At 35.5% G+C, this 13605-nt stretch overlaps 1 protein-coding gene across 4 annotated transcripts in view; it reads left to right on the forward strand.

The window, feature by feature from the left end:
* Positions 1-13605, forward strand: part of EPHA6 (EPH receptor A6) — a gene marked incomplete at its 5' end in the record, with an annotated part of 855070 nt that overhangs the window by 124240 nt on the left and 717225 nt on the right. The gene's annotated exons all lie outside the window — the stretch shown is intronic.

Genomic DNA, 13605 nt, shown 5'->3' on the forward strand with positions numbered 1-13605 from the left:
TTTTGAGTTTATTTTGTGTATGGTGTATGTGATGTTTTGTTAAACATCACAAATGGTGTTTAATCCATTTTGCGTTTATTTTGTGTATGTGTATTTTTGTGTATGAGTGTTCTGATTTTATTCTTTTACATGTAGCTGTCCAGTTTTTCCAGCACCACTTACTGAAGAGGCTGCCATTTCTCCATTGTATATCCTTGTCTCGTTTATCAAAGATAAGGTGACCATATGTGTGTGTGTTTATCTCTGAGCTTTTTATCCTGTTCCATTGATCTATATTTCTGTTTTTGTGCCAGTACCATACTGTCTTGATTACTGTAGCTTTATAGTATAGTCTGAAGTCAGGGAGTCTGATTCCTCCAGCTCCGTTTTTCTTTCTCAAGATTGCTGTGGCTATTCGGGGTCTTTTGTGTTTCCATACAAATTGTGAAATTTTTTGTTCTGATATTGTGAAAAATGCCAGTGGTAGTTTGATAGGGATTGCATTGAATCTGTAGATTGCTTTGGGTAGTATAGTCTTTTACACAATGTTCATTCTTCCAATCCAAGAACATGGTATATCTCTCCCTCTGTTTGTATCATTTTTAATTTCTTTCATCAGTGTCTTATAGTTTTCTGCTTTCAGGTTTTTTATCTCTTTAGGTAGGTTTATTCCTAGTTATTTTATTCTTTTTGTTGCAGTGGTAAATGGGAGTGTTTCCTCAATTTCTCTTTTAGGTTTTGCATCATTAGTGTATAGGAATGCAAGAGATTTCTGTGCATTAATTTTGTATCCTGCCACTTTACCAAATTCGTTGATTAGCTATAGTAGTTTTCTGGTAGCTTCTTTAGGATTCTCTATGTATAGTATCATGTCATCTGCAAACAATGACAGCTCTACTTATTCTTTCCAATTTGGATTCCTTTTATTTCTTTTTCTTCTTTGATTGGTGTGGCTAACACTTACAAAACTATGTTGAATAATACTGGTGAGAGTGGGCAACCATGTCTTGTTCCTCATCTTAGTGGAAATGGTTTCAGTTTTTCACCATTGAGAATGATGTTGGCTGTGGGTTTGTCATATATGACCTTTATTATGTTGAGGTAAGTTCCCTCTATGCCTACTTTCTGGGGGGTTTTCGTCACAAATGGGTGTTGAATTTTAATAAAAGCTTTTTCTGCATCTACTGAGATGATCATGTGGTTTTTCTCCTTCAGTCTGTTAATATGATTTATCACATTGATTTGCATATATTGAAGAATCCTTGCATCTCTGGGATAAACCCCACTTGATCATTATGTATGATACTTTTAATGTGTTAGATTCTCTTTGCTAGTGTTCTGTTGAGGATTTTTGCATCTATATTCATCAATGATATTGGCCCGTAGTTTTTTTGTGGCATCTTTGTCTGGTTTTCGTATCAGGGTGATGGTGGCCTCATAGAACGAGTTTGGAAGTGTTCCTCCCTCTGCTATATTTTGGAAGAGTTTGAGAAGGATAGGTTTTAGCTCTTCTCTAAGTGCTTGATAGAATTCGCCTATGAAGCCATCTGGTCCTGGGCTTTTGTTTGTTGGAAGATTTCTAATCACAGTTTCAATTTCAGTGCTTGTGATTGGTCTCTTTATATTTTCTATTTCTTCGTGGTTCAGTCTCAGAAGGTTGTGCTTTTCTAAAAATTTGTCCATTTCTTTCAGTTGTCCATTTTGTTGGCACATAGTTGCTTGTAGTAATCTGTCATGATCCTTTGTATTTCTGCAGTGTCAGTTGTTACTTCTCCTTTTTCATTTCTAATTCTGTTGATCTGAGTCTTTTCCCTTTTTTTCTTGATGGGTCTGGCTAATGGTTTATCAATTTTGTTTATATTATCAAAGAACCAGCTTCTAGTTTTAACGATCTTTGCCATCATTTCTTTTTCATTTCTTTCTGATCTGATCTTTATGATTTCTTTCCTTCTTCCAACTGTGGGATTTTTTTTTTTCTTCTTTCTCTGCTTGATTTAGGTGTAAGGTTAGGTTGTTTATATGAGATGTTTCTTGTTTCTCGAGGTAGGATTGTATTGCTATAAACTTCCCTCTTAGAACTGCTTTTGCTGCATCCCATAGGTTTTGGGTTGTCGTGTTTTCCTGGTCATTTGTTTCTAGGTATTTTTTGATCTCCTGTTTGATTTCTTCCATGATCTCTTGGTTATTCAGTAGTGTATTGTTTAGCCTCCATGTGTTTGTATGTATTTTTTACAGATTTTTTCCTGTAATTGATATCTAGTCTCATAGCGTTGTAATCGGAAAAGATACTTGATACGATTTCAGTTGTCTTAAGTTTACCAAGGCTTGATTTGTGAGCTAAGATATGATCTATCCTGGAGAATGTCCCATGAGCCCTTGAGAGGAAAGTGCAATCTGCTGTTTTTGGATGGAATGTCCTATTAATATCAATTAAGTCCATCTTGTTTAGTGTGTCATTTAAAGCTTGTGTTTCCTTATTTATTTTCATTTTGGATGATCTGTCCATTGGTGTAAGTGGGGTGTTAAAGTCCCCCACTTACTGTGTTACTGTCGATTTCCCCTTTTATGGCTATTAGTATTTGCCTTATATATTGAGGTGCTCCTATGGTGGGTGCATAAGTATTTACAATTGTTATATCTTCTTCTTGGATTAATCCCTTTATCATTGTGTAGTGTCTTCCTTTGTCTCTTGTAATAGTCTTTATTTTGAAGTCTATTTTGTCTGATGTGAGAATTGTTACTTTAGCTTTCTTTTGATTTCCATTTGCATGGAATATGTTTTTCCATCTCCTCACTTTCAGTCTGTATGTGTCCCTAAGTCTGAAGTGGGTCTCTTGTAGACAGCATATATACAGGTCTTGTTTTTGTATCGTTTCAGCCAGTCTTTGTCTTTTGGTTGGAGCATTTAATCCTTTTACATTTAAGGTAGCTGTCGAAAAGTATGTTCCTATTACCATTTTCTTAATTGTTTTGTGTTTGTTATTGTAAGTCTTTTCCTTCTCTTGTGTTTCCTGCCTAGAGAAGTTCCTTTAGCATTTGTTGCAGAGCTGGTTTGATGGTGCTGAATTCTCTTAGCTTTTGCTAGTCTGTAAAGGTTTTAATTTCTCCATCGAATTTGAATGAGATCCTTGCTGGGTAGAGTAATCTTGGTTGTAGGTTTTTCCTTTCATCACTTTAAATATGTCTTGCCACTCCGTTCTGGCTTGCCAAGTTTCGTCTGAAAAATCAGCTGTTAACCTTATGGGGATTCCCTTGTATGTTAATTGTTGCTTTTCCCTTGCTGCTTTTAATATTTTTTCTTGGTATTTAATTTCTGATAGTTTGATTAACATGTGTTCTGGCGTGTTTCTCCTTGGATTTATCCTTTATGGAAGTCTTTGTGCTTCCTGGACTTGATTTACTATTTCCTTACCCATATTAGGGAAGTTTTCAACTATAATCTCTTCAAATATTTTCTCAGTCCCTTTTTTTTCCTCTTATTCTTCTGGGACCCCTATAATTGGAATGTTGTTGCGTTTAATGTTGTCCAGGAGGTCTCTGAGATTTTCCTAAATTCTTTTGATTCTTTTTTCTTTATTCTGCTCTTTGGTAGTCATTTCCACTATTTTATCTTCCAGGTCACTTATCCGTTCTTCTGCCTCAGTTATTCTGCTATTGATTCCTTCTAGAGAATTTTTAATTTTATTTATTGTCTTGTTCGTCATTTTTTGTTTGCTCTTTTGTTCTTCTAGGTCCTTGTTAAATGTTTCTTTTTCTTGTATTTTCTCCATTCTATTTCCAAGATTTTGGATCATCTTTACTATCATTACTCTGAATTCTTTTTCAGGTAGACTGCCTATTTCCTCTTCATTTGATTGGTCTGGTGGGTTTTTACCTTGCTCAGTCATCTCCTTCATTTGCTGTGTATTTCTCTGTCTTCTCATTTTGCTTATCTTACTGTGTTTGGTGTCTCCTTTTCACAGGCTACAGGTTCGTAGTTCCTGTTGTTTTTGGTGTCTGCCCCCAGTGGCTAAGGTTGGTTCAGTGGGCTGTGTAGGCTTCCTGGTGCAGGGGACCAGTGCTTGTGTTCTGGTGGATGAGTCTGGATCTTGTCTTTCTGGTGTGCAGGACCACGTCTGGCGGTGTGTTTTGGGGTGTCTGTGGACTCCCAAATTTGCTCCCAAATCCACCATCTCAATTTTTGGATGATTCGTTGTCTATTCAGGTGTTCCACAGATGCAGGGTACATCTAGTTGACTGTAGAGATTTTATCCGCTGCTCCTGAGTCTGCTGGGAGAAGTTTCCCTTTCTCTTCTTTGTTCTCCCAGCTCCTGGGGTTCAGCTTGGGATTTGCCCGTGCCCCTGAGTGTAGGTCACCTCAGGGTGTCTTTTGGGGAGTCTGAGGTCTACTGCGAGCATTCAGTAGAGTTCTGTAGGAGTTGTTCCACATGTGGACGTGGTTTTGATGTATTTGTGGGGAAGAAGGTGATCTCCACGTCTTACTCCTCCGCCATCTTGAAGTCGCCCCTCCAGCTATTTGCTTTTACAAAATAGGAACTAAACTCAAAATATTCCAACTCTTTCATCTCATTATTGTTTATTATAATTTTTTATATTTTCATATGACTTAAAATACCAATATATAAAACAATTCACTGTTGTATAGTATAGAAAAAACTCAGTAAAACAAAACTTACATACATGTGTTGAAAGGTAAACAGAGGCATATTAAAATTTCTAAGAATTTATTTGAGCTAATGAAGCCACATTCTTTCTTGGATGAGTCTCATATCCAGTCACACCTCAGATTGGGACTTGAACCCATGATCCCTGACTTAGGAGGGGACTCAAACCCACGTCTTTTAAGTGAAACTGCTCACCTGGTATCAGGACTCACTGAAACTCAGGTTCTTTTGTCTCGTCACAGAAAGATTTCAGGGTGAGGCAAAATGATAGGCAAAGAGTGAGTTTATTAGCATAGGAAGCTTGTGAGAGATACACGTGGGCAGGCAAGGGAGTGCAGCCCTGAGAGCAAAGAGGGCTACATTTTTATAATCAAAGAAAAAGTGGGCGGCGGGGGGGAAGACCACCTTCTTCATCATTCTTGGGTAGATGTCAAGGCTTACATCATTAGTTCCTCCTTTGACCCTATGTGGTTTAGCTGGGACTGTCATGGCGCTATTGAAATCATATGTATTTTAGCAGAAAGGTGATAACATATACTAAAAAATGGTTATTCATCTCAGGTTTTGGTATAATGTCCCCTTTCATCTAGTTTCTTTCCACTTTCCCCTATATTCCGTCTTGGCTACATGCAGAAATGCTCTTCTTCAAGGACCATTAACTCCCTGGCTTCATGTAACAATAATATTCAGACCCCATAACTATTGTCTTGTGTTTTAACTATCAGGACTTGTGGCTTGAATGTGCCTGGAACTTGAATGCACCTGGTCTTCCTTCAAGATAGAGTAGGTTATTGGATTCTTTTCTTGAGTGGTCATCAGCTTACAACAGTTTCCCAAACTCCCTTAAAATTTCCTTTCTGTCTTTAATTCCCTATTGGGATTTTTAAACTAATTATTCTACTCTATCCCTATCACTAACATTGATTTGAATCAGGCAGCATCAAACCAAAAGTGGTTAGGGTCACTCTGCCAACAGGAGCTAGGGGAAAGGTGGTTTTTATACAGCAGGCATAGAAGCAAAGCATGGAAATTATTTTATTGGCTATAGCTTAAGTGGGTACCTCATTTAAGTGGGAAAGTCTAGATGGCTATTTGTGATTGGTTGTTCTTAGGTTTTTATTTCCTAACCTTGGAGCATTTATAGGAATTTATTATAGCTTAGGTTTGGGTTTGCTTACACAAGCTGCCAAGGCATTAGAGCCACCTCAGTCTAATAGCCTCCTTGTTTAATTACTTTAGTACATGCTTCTGCAGGGTAGAATATCTTGTGAACTGTATCTGCTTTTATGGCTGGTTAAGTAGAACAGAGAACTTCTTCTATCTATTAGTTATTTTATGAGTCTGTTTCTTTGCATCAAGGAGAGGATTACATGTGATGAATAGAAAAGCTCTGTCTTTTGGAGTGTCTTGCTCAATGAAAGCTTTTGATTAAGCAAGAATCAGTTGTCTTCCAAAGGGTTGGCAGGAAGAATGTGTCATGAACCATATAGCTGTTTGTTCTAAGAATGTACATGTTGGATAATGGTATGGTAAAGTTACTGTGGCCACAGGAGGAAACAAGAATTACACTTGGAAAGGAGAAGTCTATTATACACACAGGATCCAGGAAGGAGGTCATCAAGGCCATGCAGGGCCACAGGGGAAGCAATCGGTTTTGGTCACGTGACAGAAGACAGGAATGAGGGGAAAGTCTAAGCCAGAGCCTTTATTGGGGTTTCTGTGGGAAATGCAAGGCAGGGCCCAGTAAACAGCTTAGGATTGGCTAGTTTGAATAATTCCTTCAGGCTTTGGGCTATAGGGTTGGTCTCTAGTTACCTGGTACCTGCCCCTGGGTTTAAGACAGAAGAAATACTAGCTTGGTGTGTGAGAGTTAGGTAAGGAAGTAGTTGGGCCTATAGACTCCGGTTTGGTTGGTTTGCCTATGAAAGATATGCTCTAGTCCCAGAGCCTTTTGGTATCTCTAAGAATTAGCTAGCCCTGGGAAAGACAATCTCCCCTAGGCCAACAAGTCACCAGTAAAACATCATGAAATACAGAAAATGAAGTTTAGAAGGCCTGGTTCTAATCCTTGGCCCATGCAATTCCTGGGTATTGAATTCCTTATCAGTAATGTGAAAATGAAAATATCTGTCTCACTTTATTGGACTGATGAGGACCAAGTAAGTTAACATTTGTGAAAAAGCTTTGATGGTATAAATTCAGTATACAAATAGTTGCCCTCAGGAATCATTATATCCAAGGTGCTCTTGAAGTTTACAAAAGAAAGAACCCTTTGGTGTACAACTGATACTTGTTTAACCAAACCATGTACATCTAAATATTTCACAACTGGAGAATAATTATGTGTTTGGTTTTTGTTTTAAATAGGGGCGAAAACTTTTACCCACTAAATATATGTAGTACAGGACTGTGCTGCCAAAAATTATATGCATATAGATTAGTGTTACACATTATTTTTTCTATACACTCTTCTCCCTCTGCCTTATTGAATCTTGTAATTCTTTAAGGTTAAAGTCCAGTCTCTCCATCTTGGCCAAACCTGCCAAACCACCCTCATTCACTAGTGTTGCTATCCTTTGGACACTTACTCTATTTACTATATATACTGTTTATTTGTTTCTTATATTCAGTTCTGTGCTGTCAATTATGTTTTCATAATTTATTACCTTAAAATATTATAATAAGTCCAGTAAGAGCAAGCAATTCTTGTATCTAATTTCTTCATTCCTTGTATGGAATTTAATATATACTGTAAACTCACTAAATATTGTTTTTTGCTTATTAACACATGATCTGTAGGATCAATGGAGAACTTTAGGAGGCAAAAGAGTTTTGAGGCAAATGTTTACATTAACTACCCAATAATGAAGCAGAACATAAAAGTTTTTTATAATATTTAACTCTCTTTGATATTAAAGAGTAATTATAGTACCTTACACCCCAAATCGGATTTTTTAACCTTTTTTTAAATTGAAGTATAGTTAATTTACAGTGTTTTACAGCAAAGTGATTCTTATACATATGGTTATATATGTATATATATATATTCTTTTTCAGATTCTTTTCCATTGTAGGTTATTATAAGATATTGAATATAGTTCCCTGTGCTGTACAGTATGTCATTGTTGTTTATATATTTTATATATAGTAGTGTGTATCTGTTAATCCCAGACTCCTAATTTATCCCTCCCCTGCCCAACTTTCCCCTTTGGTAACCATAAGTTTGTTTTCTATGTCTGTGAGTCTGTTTCTGTTTTGTAAATAAGTTCATTTGTATCATTTTTTTTTAGATGCCACAAATAATTGGTATCATATGATATTTGTCTTTCTCTGTTTGACTTACTTCACTTATTATGATAATCTCTGGGTCCGTCTATGTTGCTGCAGATGGCATTATTTCATTCTTTTTTATAGCTGAGCAGTATTCCAGTATATATATGTGACACAACTTCTTGATCCATTCCTCTGTCAATGGATATTTAGGTTGCTTCCATGTCTTGGCTATTGTAAACAGCAGACATAGCTTCCATGTCTGCTATGAACATTGGGGTGCATGTATCTTTTCCAACTAGAGTTTTCTCTGATATGCCTAGGAGTGGAATTGTAGGATCATTTGATAACTCTATTTTTAGTCTTTTAAGAAACCTCGATACTGTCCTCCATAGTGGCTGCACAAATTTACATTCCCACCAACAGTGTAGGAGGGTTCCTTTTTCTCCACACCCTCTCCAGCATTTATTATTTGTAGACTTTTTAATGATGACCATACTGACCGAAGTGAGGTGATACCTCATTGTAGTTTTGATTTGCATTTCTCTAATAATTAGCGATATTGTGCATCTTTTCAGGTACCTGTTGGCCATCTGTATGTATTCTTTGGAGAAATGTCTGTTTGGTCTTCTGCCCATTTTTTGATTGGATTGTTTAATTTTTTGATATTAAGCTGTTTGTATATTTTGGAAATTGAGCCGTTGTCAGTAGCATTGTTTGCAGATATTTTCTCCCAGTCTGTAAGTAGTCTTTTTGTTTTGTTCATGGTTTCCTTTGCTATGCAAAGGCTTTAAGTTTAATTAGGTCCTATTTGGTATTTTGGTTTTTATTTTCATCACTCTAGGAGATGGATCCAAAAAAATATTTCTGCAATTTATGTCAAAGAGTGTTCTGACTATGTTTTCCTCTAGGAGTTTTATAGTATCCATTCTTTCATTTATGTCTTTAATCCATTTTGAGTTTATTTTTGTATGTGGTGTTAAAGAATCTCTAATTTCATTCTTTTACATGTAGCTGTCCAGTTTTCCCAGCACCACTTATTGAAGAGACTGTCTTTTTTCCATTGTATATTCTTGCCTCCTTTATCACAGATTAATTGATCATAAGTGTCTGGGTTTATTTCTGGGCTTTTTATCCTGTTCCATTGATTTATATTTCTGTTTTTGTGTCAGTACCATGCTGTTTTAATTACTGTAGCTTTTAGTCTAAAGTCAGGGAGCATGACTCTTCCAACTTCGTTCTTCTTTCTCAAGATTGTTTTGGCTATTTGGGGTCTATTTTGTTTCCATACAAATTTAAACATTTTTGTTCTAGTTCTGTGAAAAATGCCATTGGTAATGTGATAGGGATTATATTGAATCTGTAGATTGCCTGGGGTAGTATGGTCATTTTAACAATATTGATTCTTCTAATCCAAGAACATGGTATATCTTTCCATCTGTTTCTGTTGTCTTCAATTTCTTTCATCAGTGTTTTATAGTTTTCAGAGTACCGGTCTTTTGCCTCCTTAGATAGGTTTATTCCTAGGTATTTTATTCTGTTTGATGTGATGGTAAATGGGATTGTTTCATTAATTTCTCTTTCTGATATTTTATTGTTAGTGTATAGAAATACAACAGATTTCTGTGTATTAATTTTGTATCCTGCAACTTAACTGAATTCATTGATTAGCTCTAGTAGTTTTCTGGTAGTGTCTTTAGGATTTTCTATGTATAGAATCATGTCACCTGCAAATATTGACAGTTTTACTTCTTTTCCCATTTGGATTCCTTTTATTTCTTTTTCTTCTCTGATTGCTGTGGCTTGGACTTCCAAAACTACGTTGAATAAAAGTGGTGAGAGTGGGAATCTTTGTCTTCTTCCTGATCTTAGAGGAAATGCTTTCAACTTTTCACCATTGAGTATGATATTAGCTGTGGGTTTGACATGTATGGCCTTCATTATGAAGAAATAGCTTCCCTCTATGCCCACTTTCTGAAGAGCTTTTACCAAAAATGGATGTTGAATTTTATCAAAAGCTTTTTCTGCATCTATAGATGATCATACATTTTTAAATATTTATTTATTTGGCTGCACTGGGTCTTAGTTGTGGCATGTGGGATCTTCCTTGCCATGTGCAAGATCTTCGTTGTGGTGTGCAGGATCTTCAGTTGCAGCATGCAGGATTTTTTTTTAAGTTGTGTCATGTGGGATCTTAAGTTGTGTCATGTGAACTCTTGGTTGTGGCATGTGGGATCTAGTTCCTTGACCAGGGATCAAACCTGGCCCCCCTGCATCGGGAGCCTGGAGTTGTAGCCACTGGACCACCAGCGAAGTCCCAAGATGGTCATATGGTTTTTATCCTTCAATTTGTTAATGTAGTGTATCACATTGATTGATTTGTGGATATTAAAAAATCCTTGCATCCTGGGATAAATCTCACTTAATCATGTTATATGATCCTTTTAATGTATTGTTCGATTTGGTATGCTAGTATTTTGTTGAAGATTTTTGCATCTGTGTTCATCAGTGGTATTGGCCTGTAATTTTCTTTTTTTGTGATATCTTTGTCTGGTTTTGGTGTTGGGGTGATGGTGGCCTCATAGAATGAGTTCAGAAGTATTCCTTCCTCTGCAGTTTTTTGGAATAGTTTCAGAAGGATAGGTGTTAACTCTTATCTAAATGTTTGGTAAAAATTCACCTGTGAAGCCACCTGGTCCTGGACTTTTGTTTATTGGGAGTTTTAAAATTACCTATTCAATTTCAGTATTGGTAATTAGTCTGTTCATATTTTCTATTACTTCCTGGTTTGGTCTTGGGAGATTGTACCTTTCTTTAGACTTGGGAATGGAAGACGTTACACTATTCCTAGAGCTTTAGATGGCCGTCCCCATTCATTTCTCTAGCTACAACCTTCTTTGTGAAGCAATGACCTTGAGCAATAGGTAATATGCTACTTAGATCCTATGCTTTCCTTCTGTACCACACGGTAGGTAAGACCCCTGAATTCCCTGCTCAGATGGCTTCAAATCTCCTTTCAAGAACTTTAAGGCTTCTTGTTGGGGGTCCATCCTCCAAAGGGTGAACTGTGCTACTGGTATGCTCAACCTAGGTTGAATAGAGGACCAGAGTTGGCATCTTTTTGTAGCAGAGGAGGGACACAGCTGGGACATGAAGACTGGGATGCTCATATATGTGCTTGTGTGAAGTCCTTCATGGTATGGGATTTACCTAGCATCAGGGAAGAAATAGAAATGGGGTTGACTAAGGTTAGGAGTTGGCTCTGGATGGACTACCACATGCTGGCGTGAAATTCTGAGAAGTCCAAATATTTTAAATTTGAACCTGGCCTTCTAGTATCTTTCTAAAGTAGGCAAATGGAACATACTTAGAGTTTAATCTTCTTTGAAGAATGATTTATCATTTAAAAATACTTAGACATTTGGTATGTGAGCTCTATACTTCCATTCTTTCCTTGGACCCCACATTTTTAGAGGCTCTATTTATTTTAATACTTGGAAATTGTAACTAAATGTTATGTAACTGTATAAATACAAATATAACTTGGTGTAAATGCAGTGTTTTCAAAGGATACATTATGATTTAAATATGATAGCATATCTATATCTACTAATGACAATATATTTTTAGTAAATTTCCTAGCCTTTTAGATCTTATAGCAATCTTGAATTTATTTATACTCTTATTTTAGTGAATCATATTCAAATTTAAAAATCTAATTTAAATTACTTTCAGTATTCTTGGATAAGATTAAATTTAGCAGTTGATACCTTTTGGCTATTTTGGTATCTGAATCTCATTCTGATTTCTTTCTTTCCTTTTTTTTTGATTATGAGAGAAGAAACACTATTGTTTCTCAAACATCATTAATTTAACATAGAAAATAATTTACCATTTTGTTAAACATCCTTATGTAGTGCTTTGAAAAGAACCAAATTTCTCATTATTTGCAGATATTTTGTTATTTCCTTATCTCTTGGTTCAGATTAGTCCTGATTCAGTGTATGCGTGTCATATTCTTCTCATTCCTGATCTTTCTTTCCATCTAAACATTTTTTCCAAACCCAACATATTTTTAAATAAAGATATGTAATGATTTCAGAACTTTTTTTTCTGTCACAGATGTAATTTTTCACTTTTATTTAATCTCATATTTTAGGAGAATTGATTGTTTGATGAGAGTTGTTAATACTTTTTATTAATATGAAAAGATATAGTCTGAAGATGTTAAAATGTAATTATTCAAACAGAATTTATTGACAGTATATCTCTATACTCCTATATGGGAGAGTAGAGGGTGCAGTGTAGACAGTAGTAATTACATGCATTCCCTGAGGAATAAAATCAATTCTGATTAGAAATTTATCTGAAATAAGAATAATCACTGGATAAGTATCTTAGAGGCTCTCCAATGGGAAAAATGCTTAGAATTTTGGACACTTATTTTGACAGTTCTCAGATTTTATTAGTTGTATCTTGTCTTACTATTTATATTCTGAATGGTTAGCTTACCATTTTAAATGAGCTCTGATAGTTCTGGTTGCCTTTAAATTTACGTGTAAGAGTCATATAAGACCTATAATATTGTTAGTATGAAAGGTATTTAGATGGGTAATTTTATGTGCCTCTGTGAGATTTTTGAATCACCCCTGATAAACAGTGGGTGTGTTTTGTAAAATTGTATCCACAGTTCTAAAGGAACTCATTGTTTCTTCTGGAAAATACCTTCTGAATTTCAAGCAAGCAACTTACAAATGAAATTTTAGATACAGAATTTTAGATACAGAATTTAGATACAGAATTTTTAAGTTTGTTTGATGGATAATATAAATTGTTTATTTGTGGAAAGTTAAAGTAGATAATTGAAAGTATTAGTGTTTCAACAATCCAATAGACTGAGGAAAGAAACCATTCTGTTAGAAACTATATTAATTGAAATTCCACCAGTCTCGATTAATTAACTCTCTACAGTCAAATAAAATAAGAAACTGCAAACTGGATGAGTTAAATAAGCTTATTATAAATCACTGAAGTGTGGTATCAAGAAATAGAACACATTCACTATAGAAAACAGTTTATCATTTCTACTGTATTTTAATAGAAATGAGAAATTATGATGACCAGTTATGTTTTTCCAAAAGACTGTAAAGTTACCAGAATGTGTTTTTGTTTATTGAAAATTATTATAACTTTTATTATACAAATAAAATATACTTACAATCTAAATTTGTAATATAGAAGTATGCAGTGTTAGATGTATAAATAATGCCAATGCCAATTAATTTCAATGTACTCAAACATTTTTACTAAAATTAAAAGAAAGGTAAGTTTTTTCTATTCATATAGGTGGCAGAATGCTTGTATGTAAACATGCAGAAGTGAAGAAAATCCAATGATCTAGCTCAGAGTAAAAGCCAAAGTGTTTCCAATGCTTACAAAGGCTTTTTTGCACCTTCTTTGCCTCTCTGTTTAGTGCCCGTTCAAGCTGTTCCTAAAACATACCTATACCCTCCTGCCTCAGGGATTGGTACTTACTCTTTCCTCTTCACTGCCTCACCTCTAAGATGTTACTTAAATGTCACAACCTCAGTAAGACCTTCTCTGGTCATACTATTTAAAATTTCAACCCTCTTCCCCATCTCCCTGCCTTATTTTTTCCCATTGTACTTTCTACCGTATTTTTCAGTTGACT

This window comes from Leucopleurus acutus (assembly GCF_964270905.1).
Source record: "Leucopleurus acutus genome assembly, chromosome: 5".
Lineage (NCBI taxonomy): Eukaryota > Metazoa > Chordata > Mammalia > Artiodactyla > Delphinidae > Leucopleurus > Leucopleurus acutus.